Source organism: Solanum stenotomum, chromosome 12 (assembly GCF_019186545.1).
Source record: "Solanum stenotomum isolate F172 chromosome 12, ASM1918654v1, whole genome shotgun sequence".
NCBI lineage: Eukaryota > Viridiplantae > Streptophyta > Magnoliopsida > Solanales > Solanaceae > Solanum > Solanum stenotomum.
In genome coordinates, this window is record NC_064293.1 from 20,486,303 (window position 1) to 20,509,089 (window position 22,787).

Here is a 22,787-nt window from a genome sequence, read left to right on the forward strand (position 1 = left end):
ATGAATAGCTACTCATTTTCTTTGTTTCTCACTCTTCTATATATAATTTAAAAAAATAATACTGTTTCATTTTCATACAAATATTTTTAATAATGCGTAAAATTTATTATTTTTAAAATCTTAATTAGTTATTATAATAAGTATACTTTTATTTTTTACAGTAAAAAGTAAAAAGGAAAACCATAATATTATTAATTATTAATCATTAAAAGGGAAAGAACGGAAAACTGTAAATAATGGAAACATTTGCCATTCATCCAAATAGTAATACATAATTAGATTAATTTATAATTAGTTATAATTTAATATTCACAATTTTTTATTTATAAAAAATCAATATTAATAATTGTTTTTATTGATTTCAAATGAAATTTAAGATATGTGGGTTGTGCAACGAGATTTTATTATAAAGGTGTTAAATTTTATTTGTCCATCTTGCAGATTTCCTCAACTAGATATTTAAGTTATATACATTTTACATATGTACGGACTCTATTTTGTGGGTAATTATCATTTTTTATATAAAATATTTAAACTAACTTTTCACAGCTAATTATCATTCTTTATACATTGTTAAATAATAATAATAATAATAATAATAATAATAATAATAATAATAATAATAATAATAATAATAGTTTATATATATATATATATATATGCATGTATGTATGTATAATAGGAGAGGTTATAGAGTGTGTTATTTCTTCTTTTTTGGGGGAAGTTTTCATAGTTATATTAATAATTAATAAGAATTTATTTATTATTTTCAGTAATAAATAAAATTATTATTATTATTATTTATTAATAAAAATGTGAAAACTTCCCAAAAAATTTTATTATTATTTTTTGGCAAATTTTATGTTCTTTATATATAGTATTTATTTAAATTCAAAGATAAAAATTCAAATTTGGACGTCAACCAATTTTTATACTTATTTTTTGGTATAGTTTTATATTGCAACTATAAAAATATAAAAAAAGAATGAAAGATAAAGTTTATTAAAATTATTGTATAAATAAAGATAAACTTTACTAAATATAATTAATTTTTAAAATTTTGAATTTGAATGGGAAGTTACCAATGATCTTTCAAAATTTGAATCGAAATCTAACTCTATACTAGACAAAGCCAAATTTTAATCTATATTTTCCTATATAAACTAATTTTCCATCAAAAATTTTATTTTATTCTCTACATATAAAAATATATGAAAAAAATTGAAAGATAAAGTATTTTAAAATAAGTTTACAGATAAAGATAAATTTTATTATATATAATTAATTTTTTTAATTTTGAATTTGAATGGGAAGTTACCATTGATTTTTTAAAATTTGAATCGAAAACTAACTCTATACTAGATAAAGCCAAATTTCAATTTATTTTTTCCTTCCATCAAATATTTTAATTTCATTCTCTAAATATAAAAAATTGAAACATAAAGTTTATTAAAATTACCTTACTGATAAAGATAAATTTTACTAAATATAATTATTTTTTTGAATTTTGAATTTGAATGGGAAGTTACCATTGATTTTTTAAAATTTGAATCGTAAACTAACTCTATACTAGATAAAGCTAAATTTCAATCTATTTTTTCCTATATAAAGTAATTATCCATCAAATGTTTTTCATAAAAAAAATCTAAAACAAAAAAATAACATAAAAAACTGAATTATAATAATTCAAAATACCGTCAAACATGCACAATATAACCAAAATTTTAATTGAAATCATATTGTCAGACTGGTCCTAAATATTTGCTTCATTTTGCTCCTCCTTTATAGCAAACACGTTCATGCCTCCCTTTTTATAGCGTATATTATATTAAGAGGAAATAATTATAGGCAACTAAATCAATAGACTCTTTGACTTTCAATTTGAGTATTTCCTCAATCTACTAACAATTAATTATAATTACTAGTCTTAAAATAAGTTTTAACACTACAATTTAACTATCAATTACTACACACAAAAAATAATTTATCATTGAATTAAAAAAATATATATATATATAAAATAAAAATAAAAGAGATAATGTTAGTTCAGTTGAGGATTTTGAGTTGTCAAGTGCCTCCTTATTATTTCAAATTTTACTTTAAATTACTAAATCGATTGAGCGTATTTATTAGTTTTAATTTTGTGTAAAAAGAATATGTATGACTAAGGTTATTTAAGTGGAGTGATAAACAGGCTGAGAAAATGATCAACATATATTTTATTAATCTATCTATATATAATAGGAGAAGAAAAAATGACACGACTCAGCACTACAATTTTTCTTGAATTTTATTATCTTTAGTTAATTTAAATAATAAATTCAATTTAAATAGCTTAATTATCTTTTGTTAATTTAAATAATATATTCAATTTTAAAAATAAAATAAAATATATATATATATATAAAATAGTTCTTTTTTATTAAAAAAAAAAGCAGTTATATAAAATAGTTTAAAGTTACCGTTTATTAACTTTAAAAGCAATATTTATGTAATGTACAAAATTGTAAATATCCATTGCGCATAACATTGAAGAATATAGCAATGGATAATCCGCATTCTCTAGTTGTTGTGAATAGGAGAGTTTCTGATATTGCTATAACATCAACGAACTTTGATTTATATTCCAACAACGCCATCCGATTAGTAGGAGTGAATTTAGATGAAGTTGTAGATGAAAGTACTGATGAAGACAATGGAGTAATCAGTGACATTTCTAATTTATTTATAGATGAGAATCAGGTTTACAAGGATAAAGAAACACTTATGGAGGTGGCGTTTCTAATTTATTGTTGTTGAAAATTCCTTGATTTCGAATCGTAATTATGTACCGTTTATTTTAACAACAAACATGTCGTCTCGGACATTTTATTTTTCAAGAATCATCATATTCCTAAGTAATTGACATTGGATCTTTATATGGTGCATCTCATAGAATATACCAAAAGGAGTTTGTTCGAGAAATTGTTGAAATCTCTCTTGCCCAAGAACAGTCAAAAGATCAGCAAACACATTCATGTTGGTACATGAAGACCAGTTTGTGTGTTTCTTTCTTTCCTATAGAATAACATTAGATTACATTTCATACACACTTCACACCCCATATGATTCAATTTTCATTCAGTTATAATTCTAAAAGCATACAGAACTCAATAGTCCACATTTCATACACACTTCACACCCATAAAATTCAATTTTCATTGCAGCAATGCCATAGTTCAAATACCACACACAATTCATATACAGTATGTTAAGAGACATGACATAAATTATACTCACATTTCACACACACTGCATACATATATTGTTCACATGTACGCAAATTTATTTCCAGCAATAACCATAAGTTTGCATATAAATTATATTCACATTTCACACACACTGCATACACATATTATTCACACACTCGGCATATAAAAATTTCTTTCCAACAATAACCCTTAGTTCATATTTCACACACATTTCATACACAATGTTTATAAAGAAAATGACATACATAATATTCACATTTTCACACACTCTGCATATAAAAAAAAATTTCCAACAATAACCCTTAGTTCATATTTCACGCACATTTCATACACAATGTTTATAAAGAAAATGACATACATAATATTCACATTTCACACACACTCCATACACATGATATTCACACACAGTTCATACTTTTATCATTCAAAAATTTCCAGTGGCACCTATACAATACATAGTATTTAGAAAAAAATCATACATAATTTTGACATTGCACACACACTGCATACAAAAATTCCAAGGGCACCTATACACTACACAAATTTCTTTACGCAATAACCATAAGTTTACATTTCATACACATTTCAAACACAATGTTTATGAAGAAAATGATATAAATTATATTCACATTTCACACACACTGCATACACAAATTATTCACACACACTCCATATAAAAATGTCTTTCCAACAATAATCCTTAGTTCATATTTCACACACATTTCATACACAATGTTTATAAAGAACATTGTATACATAATATTCACATTTCACACACACTCCGTACACATGATATTCACACACAGTTCATACTTTTATCATTCAAAAAAATTTCAGGGGCACCTATACAATGCATAGTAGTTAAAAAAAATCATACATTATTTTTGACATTGCACACACATTGCATACCAATTTTTTTGACACACACTCCATATACATGTTATTCACAAACACTTCATACTCTTATTATTCAAAAAATACCATGAGTACCTATATACTATAGAGTATTTAAATTATATCATACTATTTGATAACAATGTTAATAGTTAATATGCATGCCAATGTTGTATCATTAATAATAAATTTCAGAAAAATAAAAACTTTGAAAACAACAATAATCATAATGTGATATGACAAATGTTGGGGTTTTGGTAATTCATGTTCATCATTTTTTGTTTTTCTTCTTGAAGAAGGTTTTGATGTTTCAAGAACGTCAACATTTGTTAATTTTTTTGTTTTCTTCTTTTTTCTTTGAGCAACAAAATCGAAATCTGAGTCTAAATCAGACTCAAGAGGGGTTTCAACATGTTTTTTTCCCCTTCCTCTTGTTTTCCCTTCGATTTGTCAGAGTCGAACTTTGATTTGGTTCATTAATTTTGTCTTTTCGATTCTTCGAATGAGATGGACCAACATTGGCAGGAATTTCAACAAATTTCGAAGGGGGAGTTTCAGACAGTATATTAAAAGGATGGAGCATGAGCATCATCGATTAAGATTTCATCAAATCTGGGGCTCTTTCTTGGAGTTCCCATCGATTTCTTAGACATGATTAATCGGTTTGATTTTGGAGTGTTGGTGGGTTTTGGCGGTTTGATTTTGGAGAAGATGAGAAACAATGGAGAGAGAGAATGATAGTGGGTGGTGGGTTGAGGCGTGTGTGAGTGAAGACATGTGTGGGGGTGGGGGTGGGGTGTACGATTGGTGAGGGTAACGGTAAACAAGGAAAAGATATTGAGTAAATCCCTAAATTTGGGTAACTGACATTTTTTTTTAAAAAAAAGGAAGTAAAAAACAAATTAATTACCTATTATTAATTAATATTAAAAACCTATAAATATAAATATATTAATGATTTATTAAATAAATATAATTTAACTTTAAAATAAAAATAAATTTTAACTGACATGTCATAACCAGTAAATATTCTGTTATAATCAAGAAATTTTTAAAAATAGGTTTAAAACTCGTAATATTTACTCTTAAATATATATATATGGGGTGATTTTTCCTATATTTAAACTATTTCCTATACTACAGGGGTATATTTGGCCCTTTGCGCCTTATCTCAATATAAGATTTACTCATGAGTAACAAAAGGATCATATTGTTCATCTAAGAAGAAATAGTTTTTAAATCCGTTATTCGGCCTTTGTCCCCTTTTACTTTAAGAAGACAATACAAGTTTGTTATTTTCTTTAATTGTTCTCCCCTTCCTTGTATACCTTTCGTAAATTTGTACACTCACCATATAGTAAAAGGAAACACTTAAAGTTAATCTGATAGTTCAAATAAGAAAAAAGAAACATTGTGTCACATGTGCTTTTGACCATTAACTCTATTTATTTCGAGTCATAAATAAATAGAAAGAAGGCATGATAGAGGGAGGATTCTCGACCACTTTCCTAACACCTTCATAGTCACCGTGAAATACCATGAAACAACCATTGTCCATTCTCTACCACCATGAAAATCTCACCTATCAATATTCATCTCCATTTGTGTTTCTTCATTTACCCAAGTCAGAGATTTTGTTACCCAAGTCAGAGATTTTCGGCTCTTGTTTATTTAATACTTTAATTTATTTATGCCTGCAAAATTATTGTTTACTAAGTTTGGAGGACTTATAAATATTGCATATATTCTTTGTGTTATAAATAAAAAAACATGAGTTGAGTTACATGTGCACAGTAGAAATCATATTTTATTGGTATAATTTTGTTGTAAATTTGGAGGTATTACATTAAGATATAGATGCAAATCTTCATTTATATTAGAGATCATGTCCTGATAATCAATTTGTGTGTGTTCTTATGTAATGATGTAGTGCCTATGTATATTGATATACATCGCTCATTGTGATATAATATAAGTAGGGGTGTGCAAAAATCAAACCGATCAATAAACCGAATCGAAAAAAGTATTATTGATTTATTGCTATTGGGTTATTGGGTTAATGGTTCCTTAATGGTTTTATAAAAAAAATTATCGGGTTATCGGTTCGGTATTGATTTTCAATATTGGGTTATTGGGTAAACCGATAACACATTAAGAGTTAAGACTATAGTAATTTAATATTTTACATATACATACATATTAATAAATATTAATCTCAATATCTTATTAGTTATGTCTTTGTCATTTAGCCATCAATTCATACTTTGCTGTGACTTTGAGTTCACAACTTTACATTATACAAATCGTTAAAACCTAAAGTAAGAATCATATTCCTCTTTATTTCTCTTTGTGTTACACATGTATAGTTCTTTTTATGTTTGTTATTATTATTTCTATTTTATGAGTTTTTGTAAAGTTACATTATTGTCTTGTCGTGTCTAATTTATTAGAGAAGTCATATATTTATTTTATAAGCATGTTCTTATTGGTTAAACCGAAAACCGAACCATTAAGGACCAAAACCGATAAATCGATAAAAAATTATCTTATTGATTCGTTATTGATTTAGCGTATTTAAAAACCGAAAACCGATAAACCGAACCGATAATTCATAAAACCAAACCGAACCGACCGATACACACCCCTATATATAAGCCATGACTATTAATTTTTCATTAGTGTCCACTGTCCAGAATCTATAAAGGAAAAAAAGAAGAAATTAATATTCAATTATTATCCTTTTTATTGACTACATACGATTAATAGGTAATAGAAATCACCTACTTAATATGATTAACAATTGCCACAATGCCACACTCGTAGGGTGGTGCAGATTTCTACCAGTAACAATTTGTTTCTTTCGTGAGGAGCTGCTATCCACGGAACCTATCAAGAATTTGGTGTTCAACCACGATGAGTAGTCAACACGCAAAGCAGAGTTCAGGTTGGATCGTCTACCCAAAGGGGGCCATAGGTACCTTTAGTAAATGATGAAATAACTGTCTTTTTATCTGAAGTGCACATATAACTTTATAAAAATAAAGTAAATCTCGTTATTTTCTTATTTTTCAATTTTATATGTAACTCTTTTAAAAGTTTCAAAGACATGACAAATTTTATTATTATGTCAAATTATCAATATACTTTCACTAAATTCTACATCAATGTAAATATTTTTAAGTTTTATATGACTTGTAAATACTACTAAAATATTTTATCCAATACTCTTGAATAATTTCTTTAAGAATTATTTTCGTTTTGTCTTAAAGAATTAAAAAAAGTAAATCACAAAAAAGTTTGAAATAAAGGGATTGACATCGAATTGGGCTCTTTTGCAGCCTCATCATATCCTAATCCCACACTTTCTTATTCTTTACTTTGAATTTGTATACCGTACTATTGATTCGTTTATTTATTGTAAACTCATATTTTTAATTCGCCAACGAAATGAAGGTGGCGTGTATTTTGCTAATAAGTTTCTCAATTATTTGTAGTTTATTATTGCCTCGATTTAATTAAGTTGCAACACTGCAAAGCAAAGGAGCTTTTTCAGAATCCATCATCAAAGAAAGATAAAAATTACCTTATCTTTTCCGACAAGTTCTTTTTGTATTACATGCATGTTCTAAAAGGTCAGTCTCTTTTTATCTGTATTTTATTCAAAAAATCTAAACATTTTATGGGAATCAACCAGGTCAATTTCTTCTTCTTTTATCGTTAATATTAGAGAAAAGACATAAAGTTACTATTGAAATTATTCCAAATTTTTAAAATGACACCTTAACTTTGCGGGTGTCCTATTATTATCACATTGAACAGCTTTACAATAGTATGTATACCATATTTTTCACCCAATACCATTTGTACAAAAATATTTGTAAGTCACGCACTAATAGTCACTTGACACGTGTTAAAAGTAATTTTTAATTATTTTTATTTGATTTATTTGCTTTTCTTTTTCTCTTTCTTCGTCGCCTCAACTTGTGTCGTCAGTCGTCAATCCCGTTGTGGCGGGACCGATTTCGCAGTAACACTATCAATTATTTGTCAAATTACCACCAATTAATTTATTTATGAAAATAAATCCCGTCAAATAATCAAAATCTAGATACTCAAAATATCACCAAGTCAAAATCTGAAATTTAAAATCACCATCTTCTGCAACTCCTTACTCCCAAATCGAGTTTTTCATGATTTCACTACTCCCAACTCTAAATCTTAATTTGTAGGAGGAAAAAAATCACTAAACTAATTTTCTTTTCAATAAAAAAGAAGAAGAAAGAGAATGAACACATTTTAAAAAAACAATGACCAGAAACGAAAAAGAAAAAAAAGGAAAAACAATGAAGGAAAACATGAATGTCCAAGAAATATGAGTAAGCTAATGATGGTAGGAAAGATGAGAAAAAAGATTTGAAAAAATAAAAACTATTCATAATAAAGGTAAGAAAATTAATACATGGATTTTTATGGGTTTTTTTTTCAATATAAGTCAAATTGGAAGTGTGACATGACAATTTTACGTTGGTCTGAAGCTGTATCAAGAGTCCTTCACGCGCCCATATTTCGTGACAACTCAAGTGATGTTAAAATTAGTCAAAAGGGTATATTTATTGTGGATTTATGTGATTTCGTGGGGTAATATAGAACACCCGCAAAGTTAAAATGTCTTTTTAAAAATTTAGGACAACTTTAATAACGACTTTGTGTCTTTTCTCTTAATATTATTAATATTTCTTTTTTTCTGGCGACTAGAGACTATGCTTTGCTTGGTTGAATTAATAAACTTTTGTGGCTAGAGTAGGTCGTATATTATTTATTGTAATACCTGTCTAAAATCTCATAACTAGCCTTGTTTTAAATGTCATTTCTTTGGGATATCTACTGTATACTAGATAGAGGACCCGTGATATATATTAATTTTTAGTTTCAATTTATGTGATAATATGAAATTTGAGAAGTTATCCAAATTTTTATATGATTTTAAAAATATTTTAAATTGTTAGTACATCTTTACATAATTTTAAAAATAATATACTCTACTTTCTTTGTTTCAATTTATGTGGCATATATAGAATTTTAAAATTAACCATTTTTATATGTTTTTTGCATATATTAAGTTATAAATTATTGTAATTTATAGTACATTTTAAACATAATTTTAAAATAATAGATATGTTACTTTTCATGTCCCAATTTATGTGGCATTCATAGATTTTTTTAGAGTCAGTTGGTATACATATATATATATATATATATATATATATATTTCAATTTTAAAAAAATTGTTAACTACTGTGATTTATAAGTACTTTTTACGTCGTTTTCAAACAATATATATATTTATACCCATTTTATGTGATACCAATAGAATTTCGAGAGTCTATCAATTTTTTTTATATAACTTTAAATATTTAAGTTGTTATATTATTATTTTTTTGTTTCAATTTACGTGATATCATGAAACTTGAGAAGGTATCCAAATTTTTATATGGTTTATTAAAAATATTTTCGGTTGTTAGTACTTTTTTACATAATTTTAAAATAATATATCATACTTTCTTTGTTCCAATTTACGCGGCATATATAGAATTTCAAAATTAACCAATTTTTTTATATGTCATTTACATATATTAAGTTGTAAATTATTGTAATTCATAGTACCTTTTTAATGTAATTTTCAAATAATATATATGTTACTTTTCATGTCCCAATTTATGCAGCATTGATAGATTTTTTTACGTCATTTTCAAACAGTATATATTTATCATCTAACTCATTTTATGTGGTATCAATAGAATTTTGAGAGTCAATCAATTTTTTTAATATAACTTTTAAATATTTAAGTTGTTAATTATTATGATTTATAGTATTATTTATATAATTTTTTTTAAAAAATACATAATTTTCCAATATTCATTATTTTTTCACTCTAAACACAATTTTTTTTGGAAATATTGTATATAATAGCAAACTATTAATTCAAATTAAATGTTATAACCATAATTTGATTTAATTGTACCCCATAGCAAACTGTTGTTATTTCGCCTCTCTCCCTGGTGAATCTCGCTCGCCACTCTCGTTCTCGCTGGGCAGTCTCCCTCGCCTCTCTCGCTTTTATACAAACACAAATGTATAAAAATGTGTTTGTGTTTGTATAAAGCGACAGAAATTTGTATATATACATATATTTTCGTTTTCCTCTCTCCCCTCTCCCAGATCTCGCTCACCACTCTCACTCACCTCTCTCACTTTATACAAACACAAATGTATACATTGCGTTTGTGTTTGTATAAAGCGAGAGAAAATTGTATATACAAATACAAATGCATATATTTTTGTCCTATACACTTATGATTATACAAATACGATCTTTCCCTGCCCAGTTTTCTTTTGTCTTTCTCTCTTTCTCGCTTTATACAAATACATATTATACAATTGATTCTTTTGTATATCGAAACAAGTTATACAATTTCTTTATTTTGTATATGTATAGTGAAATATACATATTAATAGAAAATTTGCTATGAAGCGCAATAATGCAGACTATAGCTATAACATACAAATGTGATTTTTATGTTTGCTATATGCGAAAATTTCTCTTTTTTTTTGTAGTAACAAATGAAGTAAATAATGTTTTAAAGTGGGACCCATATGTATTAATAACTATTACTCCTAGTAATTAACAAATAGAGTGGAAAAGGAAGAAAAAGAATGGTACCAACGATACAGGATCACTGACCTGGAAGTGGTCCGCCCAGTCATAGACCAAGCAAGTCAATATCCTTAGAGGTAGTCCAACTACATAAGAATCGAAATACACAAGAATTTTAACATAGTTTCTCAGACTGCATGGTTTAATTATTTTACCCAAGCAAAGGGCCTGTCAAGAAGCTAATACATACTTTTATTAAGCCCATGTGTCTTATAGTTCTAACCAGGTATCATGCGCCCTACTTATCAAACTCTTTTTCGGGCTAAAAATCATGGCTCATCAGATAGAGTCAAAAAGACAAAGCCAATAAAAGCAGTACTAGATCCGATTGTACCTCAATCTCAGAACCAAGTCGAGAAGCCATACTAAAATTCTTTTATATTTAAATAAAGCTTAGATCCGTTCATAGTGTATATAAAAGAGAAGTTAGTTATCCGGTATAGATATAATTTTTTAGCCGGACATAGTCACGGCTTAACTCAGAGATAAAAAGATAAAGCTGAAAATAAAAGGAAGTACCTTATAGTAAACACCACTCTTTATTGCTCCGGCCAAAGTCCGGCAAGCTTACAATACTTAGAAGATTTTACAAGAGAGAGAGAAAAACGTAAACAAGAAGAGGTGATTTCTAAAACCTGCCCTCAAAGAAAAACAAACTTATTTATAGAAAAAAGAAAGCATCTTTGTACAGGATACTGGGCCCCTATCTGGGTCCTAGTAATAGTGTATCTACTGTAGGTGAACAGTGTATCTACTGTAGGTGAACAATGTATCTACTGTAGGTGAACAGTGTTGCTACAGTAGTGCAGGCCTGCTACCGATGCGGATAAGCTTTACACCTCTTTTTACATCTTGTCCTTTAATTTTGCCAAAAGATCTTCGGCTTTCTTCAGTGCATCCACTGGTGCTTCTTCTTCATATGGTTGTGCTTCGTGCATATCTTCACTTGTTTCACTACGCATTGATGAATCTGATTTTGCGTAATGACTTATATTTAGAAGAATCTTTTTCTTCACTTCTTCTAGATAATTCATAATCATTTCATTTTGTTCTCCTTCATCATGATTAGAAATTTTTCTAGCCATATGTTTTACGGAGGTTGAGTCATCAGTCATAATTCCTTTATTAGGAATTGATTTATAATCGTGTATGGTTTTCGTTATTCGATCCAACAGTTCTTGTCCGTATAAAGACTTTGTTTGAGGATCTTTCTTCAACTTGTCCCAAAAATTATTATAATAAGTTCTGTATAGGCAAAGAATTTGTTCCTCAGTGAAATCTACTTCTGGAACCCATTTATGAATCCATGGAACAGAGAATTCTATAAAGAAAGTATATCTGTTCAATTTGTTGAAAATAACAAATATGTTCTTGATGATATAACTTGTTGAGATCTGGGGAAATCTTGACCCATTCTTTGTATAACTTGAGAAATGGTTCGGGCAATATTTTTATGGTTGGCCCGTGGTATGACCACCAGTTTAAAAACCAATTTGGTATAGGGTTACCAAATATCTTGGCACATGCTTTTATAAACCAGGTATGTTTATGCCTTCCATTGTTATAACAGAGGACTTTATTAAATGCCTAAATATAATCCCAATAGGTAAAGCTTACCATGACTTTGTTCAGACTGAACTGTCTTTTAGTCATTGAGGAAATACCCCAATCTTCAAATTGAATGACATGTTTTATAATCATTTTAGAGAAGTTATAAACATTCTCACTTGTATTATATCCTGAAAAGTGTTGAAAATCAACACCTGTGCTTATCAGCAGAGTCTCATAATATTTTCGAGTTTTGTATGACTCACCCGGAAAATAAATCTCATTAACTAAATACCTCTGGAATATCTTCCAAGGTTCTTCTTTTCTCTGTATGTCAGAGTTTTCTAAGAGAAATATTACTTCTCTTTTTTCTACCTTTTCATATGTTTTGATATCATCAACTTCTTCTTTGGCGATTGAAGCAAAAGAATCACCTTACTTTTGAGTTAGAAACTCCCGTAGTTTAGCATATAATGGATCACTTTCTGAAATATTTTCCAGATGTATTGATGATGAAGCTCTTTCTTGTGCTCTAGAGTTTAAGTTATATAAACTCATTCCTCTCTTTTGTATAATTGGAGTACTAGATGATGAAGATCTGTATGATGATCTTGATGAACTAGGGAATGATCTTCCCCTTTCGCGAGTATAACTGTCATTTCCTCTAGCCTTGGTTATCCAGGAGGATCCTGCAAACATAGCATTTAGTTTTAATCATTTAAGAGGTTATATTTTTAATCATTCAAGAGGTTATAAACTTCATTACAATAAAATCTTTCATAAAGCTCTTGTTCAATCATATAATTATTGATGATATCTATCATCATTCCGTCTATAATTTTCCATAATATAAGTTCCTTTAAATCTATATTAAGAGGAACTACCTTCAAAATCGTAACCAAATCTTTATTAGGAAAGAAGTCAAGAAAACCCATCAGAAGAAAGATATTCTCTTGATAAGAAGTCTGGGAGGGAATTATCACTTCCCTTTTTATAATAAATTTCAAAATCAAAAGGGGCTAATTGTGCCTGCCATCTAGCAAAAATTAACTTAGACGCATCATGTTTAAAATCTTTATCAAACATATACTTGATTGACTAAGCATCAGTTTTTATCAAGAATTTTTTATTATATAAATCATATTGAAATTTTAAAACGCACTTAACGATAGTTAACATTTCATGAGCTACCGTCGCATATTTTTTCTGAGCATCGCTCCATTTTCCTGAATGAAATCGAATAAGATATTCATTTTTATCATGCGGATTAATTTGTTTCAATATACCTCTATACCTAATATTAGACGCATCTGTTTCTACAATCTTTGGCCAAGAAGGATTAGCAAGGGTTAAACAATGTAAAGATTTAACTCTTTCTTTAATAGTCTTTACAAGATCTGTGAGACTATTAATCCAAGGCTTCTTATGATCCTTTTTTAGCCTGTCATATAACAGAGCTAAATCTCGAGACAAATTCTTGTAGAATGGGGAAATGTAGTTTAAACTTCCCAGAAACCACTGCAATTGCGTCTTATTTGTAATAATATCAGGGAATTTCGATGCGAATTCAATAGATCGCTGAATAGGAGTCATTTTTTCTTGACAAATCAAATGACCCAAAAATCTAACTTCTGTTTGAAAAGACTCATTTTAGGTTTAGATATGACCAAACCATTTTGAATAACTATTTTCTTAAGAATGTCTAAATGCTTACTATGCATTTCAAGAGTCTTAGAGTATACCAAAATATCATCAATATAAACTATGATAAAATCCAAATAGGAATTAAAAATATCATTCATTATCTTTTGAAATTCTGAGGGAGCATTTTTTAACCCAAAAGGCATTACATTCCATTCGTACTGTCCAAATGGAACATTAAATGCCGTTCTATATGAATGGTCTCTAAATATTTGGATTTGTCAATATCCAGATTTTAAATCAAATTTTGAAAAGATATTAGCATCATATAATCTGGTTAATAAATCTCTTTTATTTGGAATAGGATATCTAATCCATTTTAAAAATTTATTTAAAGGTTTATAATTTATAACTAACCTGGGAACACCTCGTTCTTTTTCTGCTGCGTTATTAACATAAAAAGCAGTACATGACCATGGTGATTTGGAGGCTTTATCAAACCCTTTTGTAATAAATTATCAATTTCCTTTTTGCAGAATTCAATTAATTTGGTATTCATCTGACAAGGACGTGATTTGGTAGGGATGTTTTCCTCAAAGAAATCATCTTCATATGGAAGAGTTACAATATGCTTTTTCCGATTCCATAAGGCACTAGGATGATTAACACAAATATCAATGGCCATTTTTTCAGAAATGACTTTAATCTTTTCCTGTACTTTAGCAGATTTTAAAGTATCGAATATATTCATACTAAATATCTAAAGCTGTAAATAATCAACATGCTTTTGTTTCATGTCAATTAGAGCATTAATATCTCTAGAAATAGGCTCGGTGATAAAAGTATAACTAATATCTTGATTTTTATAAGTAGCAGAAAATCATTTAGCATTTATATTAGTAAAAGGATAAATTGCATTTATAAAAGGAGTTCCTAGAATAATAGGAGGGTATAACTGATTTTTTACTAAGAAAAAGAAGTGAGGAATACAAACTTTATTCTGGCAAATACGAATATTAGATAATTTATACTTTATATCTAACCAGATGCAGATTTAACCATATGAGTTATTTTTTCAAAATATTTAATAGGTACAAGACCTTCTTGAATGCAACTCACATCAACACCACTTTCAATCATAGCAATGTTAGTTATAGAAAAAGTATTATCAATTAATATAGTACATTTAACATACTATTTATGAGCTGTAACAATTTGCATAATTCCTAAAAACATATTTTGTTTCGGATCAGTATTCAAAGTGTTGGCAAGAGTATTTTCTTCAGCAGTAGATTCATTAGCCTTATTTTTTCCTTTGCTATTAGCAGACTCAATCTGAGTAAGACGATGATCATAAATAATATGATTTTGTTTAAGAAATTTAATTTCTTCTTTCAAATGTTCAATTTCTCCTTTTAAATCATCAAAAGAGGTATCACGGATGACCATGGTTTGTTTAGAAGAGAGTCTATTATGAACTTCAGACAAGGAGTAAGGAGCAGAATAATTAAATTCATCTTTAACCTTTTTATCACTAGGAATACTAGTTGAAGAGCTAGTTTTACTAGCAGCCAATTGAATGATCTTTTCACGAAGAGTATTATCGGTAACTTCCTTTAGAAGTTCTATCACATTGTCTGCAGTGATAGTGAACATATTTATATCTTCAAACTGAGATTGCAGCTTGTAGAAATCATCATGTTCGCAGTGACAAACATCACCATGACATTTGCAAGCATCATTCGAATCTTGATGAACCTTAGAAGACTCAGGTTGCTCATCCTCTGTTGCATAACTTGCTTCAGAATCATCATAATCAGATTCTGAACCAGAAGTATATAGAAAACTATAAATCTTCTCTTGAATATCATCATCAAGTTCTAGAGTCTTAAGCTTTTCTAGCTTACAATTTGGAGCTATATGCCCAAATTTTCCACATTTATAACACTTAATCTTATCAAGATCTCGCCTTGATCTATTCTTGGTAAATCTATGAGATTTATGATAAGCCCTACGCTCATCTCNTGCCCAAATTTTCCACATTTATAACACTTAATCTTATCAAGATCTCGCCTTGATCTATTCTTGGTAAATCTATGAGATTTATGATGAGCCCTACACTCATCTCTTTCTTCTCTAGTCCTTCTCCTAGATCTTATTTTCTTATGATGAGATCTATGAGATTTTGATTTAGAAGTTTCTCGATTGGTACCTTTAGAAGCATCTGGTAAACCGAACTGAGTACAAAAATCTCACAATTGAGACTTTTCTTTAAGCTTATCCATCTTTAGCAGTCTTGAGAGTTTTAACTCATTGCACAAATTTATGTCTTCTTGCGTACAAGCCCCAATAAGCTTTCCATAGGTAAAATTACTATAGGGGATAATTTCTTGCGGAACTCTAAGAGTCTTTTTCACTCCTTCTGCAAATAAAGAAGGTAATCCATCAATAAATTTGGCTTTCCAAAATTCTAAGCCATTTTCGGTAAGTTCCATTACCCGACTTAAATAAGTGTCTTTATACCATCTAAACTCACCTAAATGTCTACATCTAAGACCATTTAGTAAAGATCTAATGGTTTCATATTGATTGGTAAATCTACCACTAAAATGTTCTAGGATGGTCAAGACTAAAGTATAAACAGCGTCTTCTCTATTTTTAACTAAAGTAAATCCTAGGTTATCAACTCCTTCGACTGTAGCCTTAGCATTTATGACTGTTGCCTTTGCATCAAAGGTCATATAATTATCCCACCAATCTCTTAATTAACCCGTAAAACGTGCAATAATTATTTTGCAAATAGTCCTGTCAGTGTTATTAACGCTCTTGCAGATGGTAGCATACATAAGCATCCTATGAACTAAAATAGTTAACTGTCTATCAGTCAAACCATCGAGATTCCATTCATAAATCTCGCTTCCACTATAAGAGGTGTTAGTTTGATTCCAATCTCTTTCCTCTATTAAAACATCTTGAGGAGTTGGTCTGGGATAGTAGTAAGTTTGCATACTAGGCTTTCTAGCATACGTATTACCACTATTCTTCTTTGGATAACCATGAAGTTTATTAACTTCCATTTCCACTTGTGTCTTGAAATCGAAAGTGGCTTCCATTTCATCTGCAAAATCTTCAGCGAGGCTTATCGGTTTCGCACTTGCACCAAATTCTGAAAACATTTTATCTAAAAGGCTTTCAAGATCATGAAGAGGTCTAAGAATAAAATCCTGAATCTCAGGAGGTCTTTGAATAGGGACATCAGGTTGTTTGGACGTAGAAGCCTATTCAGAGACTTGTTTCGCTGATTTTAACTTGTCATCAATTTGAATAATCAGATTAGTTAGATTATCTAACTTCTTATCTAGAGAACAAATACTTTCACCAATGATTTTAACATACAAACCCAAATAATTATTTTGAGAAATAAGTCGATTAATCTCATTAATACTTACTGCGGCCACCTCATTATCAATAAATTTATGAAAAGCAGTAAAAGTAATACCAACATTATTTGGTAAAATAAACGGAGTTTGAAGAGGATAAATGGATTGAATAATTTTACCTGATTCATCTTTGTAAGATCGTTCAAGAACATTGATGAATAAAAGTAAATAAGTGGTTATAAATCAAGGCACAAAGAACATAATATGATTATGTAATGCACAAGTTTCATAAAATTCTTGAGAAATATTATTTAAATCTTCTCTACTGTAAGTGTCAAAAAAACAAGTTTTAAACCGGTTCCATTTTTCATTTAAAAATTCGTTTTGAATATATTTTCTTGCCAGTGAACCTGGACTAAAATCAATTTGATGTTCTCTCATCATTAAGCATCATTAAGATTAAAATTCATCTCGGATACAGAAGGAATATCCTTATCAGAAACATCAGATGATTTATCATTTGTTTGAACAATGTTTAACTGAGGATCAATTTTAATATTTTGTTTTTCTGCAGATATAACTGTTGATAAAGTATGCAATGAAGCAGCTCGATTTCTAGCTGGACCATAACAAGGTTCTATCGGAGAAATATGCTGAATAGCCACTCTTCTATCAGAAGCAAAAGAATGTCTACTATAAGGAATACTTTTTTCATCAAACTGCATACAAATTTTTCCATCGGAATTTTGACTAATATGAGAATATTCAGAATTGGTGACAACATCTGTCAGTTGTTCAAGGGGTATAACAGAATCTAGAATCCAAGTAGTAGGAAAATTAATTTCTTCCCATTTTATAGGCCTTCTAGTAGTGACCTTAGATCTGGCGAAATTAGTTTCTACCAAAATAGTTTGATCAGATGTATCATATATGTATCAGTGATCCTGTATCCTTTATGGGTAATTTATTAAATAATATTTCTTTTATAATCTTAATATATAATAAAATAAAATAATAAAGTAAAATAATTTAAATTATTAATTATTGTAATTTATGATATTTTAAGTAATATCTCTTTTATAATCTTAATATATTATTAAAAAAAAAGTAAGACAATTAAATTGAAATTATCAAATATTAATAATAGCTGAATGAGATAAATATTTCAAAAATGCGTGCTATTCAGGAAATATAGTACAAGTTATTATGTATGAATGGCATCTCTCCTCCGATATTGAAAAGGAAGTTGGGCCCACAGGCTTCAAAGTTCAAACGGAGAGTACAAATCTTCTGAGTCACTATGTTAATGTTGGCTGGATTTTTTGTCTAACAAGGGAAAGGTACAAATATCAAGAAGCAAAATACAAACTATTTGAAGAATAAAACATAAAAATGCCAAAATTACCCTTGTAATACAAGCTGACATGTTGACAAAGACATGCCTGCTTGTAGACTCTTATATATAGTACTAGATGCGATATGTCCGTGCTAAGCACGGGCCCAACAAACATAGATTGAATGTATAAATAATACAGTTCATTCGTAGTTGTAACCACAAAGGAAATGTGAACAACAAATAATAGTGGCAAACTATAAGTTAAAAGCCAGAATCAAATAAAAGTTCTAGTCCATTCATCGAAAAAAATTATTTGTATAATCAACATATCAAGCATAATATACTTGGATCATTATATTTTTTGATTGCTTGCCGAGCACAATTTCTGTTACTAAACAACAATCCATACGTTGAACAACTCCTGTTTTAGGATAATTCTTCATGCCTAAACACAAGTACACAACATACCAAAACACCGCACGACAAATTCCAATAATAGAAATGCAAGTTAATCAAACACACCTCAATTATATCAAGTTCTAGCAAGCATGATACTTGTTTGGCCGACGTAAATGACGGAGTTGCAACTGCTAAACATGTACCCATAATAGATGCAACTTCCAAACATGTACCCACAATAGATAGTTCAACACGATGCTTCAAAGTTGTTATATTCATATCACCATCAACTTATATATGTTCTTGATTTCTTTCTCTTTTCTATTTTTTACGAAGTGATGATATCATTAATGGCATCAAGAAGATGAAGGAATTTACATATGTTCTTGATTCTTTCGAGGGACTTCGTTGATTTATCTCTATCTCCTGGGATTGGACTTAAAAAATATTACAGATTGTGAGTTGCTATGCCAATTGCGCTTGCTTTGATTGATGAGCCAGTTTTTTTTTTTGCTTCAGCGGGAACCCTGTTTCCTTGACAAGTTTTTCCTTATCCTCTTCCTGCAACAATAGCTTATTCTCATAACAGAAATCTTGACTATATAAATGATGATGATAACATTCACTTTAGTCAGGTATACATGTAAAATAACAAAGTTAGTTAATTCATATTAATATACGTATCTAGATCTGATCAATTAATAAGGTGACAAACACACAGTTAGATAAGACCATTTTGAGTGTCATATCAATTCTTCAAAACAGTAATTGTATTACCAGGTAATTTTCCTTCATCTTCTACTTCTAAAAAAGTCATTCCCCATATTAAATTATTTATCCAAATCCCAGTTGGTAGCTATGATATCCAAAGTTAACCACCTGTTGCTAATTGAGATGCATTATATTACAGTAGTTGTATTACCAGGTAATTTTCCTTCATTCCCCTGCTATTGCTTGTAGCATTGGACACTAAATTGAGTAAAACAAAGTTCATAAAAGAAAAGTTATTTGACTATTAGTTAGAGAGACCCATATCAAACAGAGGTTTGCTTTCTTTATTGGCTGAAACAACCACATTATTTCTCTTTTTCACATTCCACTTCTTTCAGTTGAGGAGACAATAACTTCATTTGTCATGCCTCCAAGAGGCAGATTCGAGCATAGATACTCAGATGCTCACACGATGTAATTTTATTTTTATTTTTTGAAAATAATAACCTTTAAAAATCAAAATATATATTTGTTATTTCTCTGAAGTCTCTTTAGATTTATCATTGCTCTACAAATAGTTCATTTGTTTTCTAAGACATTTACATAACTTCAATACATCCCCAAGTCAAATTCGAAAGAGTGAAGACCAACGGAAATTCCCAAATACATACACACGACCAAGCACATATACAATGTACCTCCCTATATTGTTTTAGTATGTAAATTTCTATTATTAATAAGTAAACACAAGGTGTTAACAATTCAGTTGATAGTTAATTGTATTATAGAGTTGGACCTATCTCATTGGTAATTACTAATTAGATACATGCCCTACGTTTCTACTTCAGTAAAACACATGTATCACTTTAGCTATAACTATTACTTTTATGGATTAGATTTAACTCTACAATTCTCAATTTCCTTCACTATACTATCTTTATCTACAACTCTCATTCTCCTTTTCTACTTCTAGGTATCATCCAGCTTTAGGTGAGTTTCTCAATTATCCTTTCCTCTTTCTTATTCACTCTCTCAATGTTAAATTTTGTAGTTTTTCTGTCGACGCTTTCTAATTTACTTATTGATGTTCTTTTGCAGCTATATACATATTACAAGTTAAAGAAAAGATAAGGTTATTAAGTTCTTCTCTTCTATTTTTTCTGTTTTTCTTTCTATCGAGTATGTTTAATGTTCACTTCTTGCGTTCCTTAAAGTGTTCAAATATAAATTTTCTTTAGTTAACACTATAATTTAGAAATTTGAGACTTTTAGTTAAGGTATGATATTGGTGGTTACTAAAGAGTTTATCCCTTACCTTACAGGAGAACCAAACAATTGAAGAGTCTCCAAATGCACATAGGACCTTTTTAGGATTTCAAGTGGAATAAATGGGCAAGTACGACAAAGATATTGATGTACGAGATCTTTGCGTAGCTCATATTGAAAGCTAACTCCTCAATTCCCGAGAAAACTGTAAGATTTCTTTTTTCATATCAATGGTCATGTAATTTCCCCTATTGTCATTCCAATGTTTGTTGGTCTAAATTATTTTATTAGTCTCTCTGTTGTTTGTTGAAAGTAAGCTTTGTTTTCGCTGCATCATATTAAGGAAAGTATTGCAAGATAATAAGTAGACTATAGAATATGTTATTTCAAGTATTTGGAATGCATATTTCGTGTTTCTAACCTTCTATATCTCTTTGAGGAGTGGGCGGCACAAATTTTGTTTCTTCATTTCTTCTCTAGGAAGGAGAGATATTGATCAATTCGGGAAAAGCAAATTCCTTTCCGTGAAAAATAAAACAACTAGTATAGTAGTCATTTTAGCTGAAATTTTGAGTAGAAACTTTGTAGCTGAAGAGTAAACAGTTCACCAGCCAATTGTCAAAAAGAGAACACACCAATTAATATCTACATAACATGATATCAATACTAATATAATGAGAAAGCATGGAAATGTGTTATTTATATTTCAGTGATATCTTTGTGTGAACCTTGATAGCGAGAGTTTCATATGTTTGTTCGGTTGTCATGGATATTGTAAAACTTTTGTCTATAATGTGAAGCTCAAAAAGGCAACTGCAATGAAAACAAAAGTTACCTATAAGCCACTTCCTATCACACAGGATGGTGCAAACCAAGGTAACTCATATGATTTGTAAGGGTTATGTAGGTTAAAAAAAAAAGCAATAATGTTGTCTTATTGAGTAGACAATATGGTAAAAAGTTTCAATTTAGGTTTTGTACCCATGGAGATATGTTACCGATTAAATGAAAATGGGGAGCTACATCCAAAAAAATATTGAGCAAATACATGATAATCATATGGAAAGACATAACAGAGGATTGGCGCCATCTGCTTTTTTCAACAGCTTCTTTGAATAACCAAGAAAACCCCCTAGGGTACGCAACATATACATCTTAGTTAAACAAATCAGTTTCAAAGAAAGAAAACAACATAAGGCTATCCTATATTAACACAAGCATACAATTTTATACGTACGCCAATTTTGCAGTTATCATATTTTCAACACACCAATATCACTTTGAGGGACAAAGTAGGAAAATTTCATCTTCGATAGCTACTGGTTAATTCATAACTACAAGTACATTCCAAAACAAAGAAAAAACTACTTGTTAATTTTGGGGAGAAGCTACAGTAAATAGGCAGATTAAAACTAATCTTTTTTTATAAATTTAGAAAATTTTCATGAGTAATAGCACATTGAGTTTCCATAGGTGATATCTGTCCAAATTTAAATATATCTACTATTACATTCTAGAATGAAGAGCTTTGCTTTTATGACTGGAATTTTTGTTCCCGTGTGCTAAATCAGCCATCAAAAGGAGTACTCAAGGGGAAAAAGAGTAAATTTGCTATATATTCGGGTATTTTGTTGATTTTATTTCTC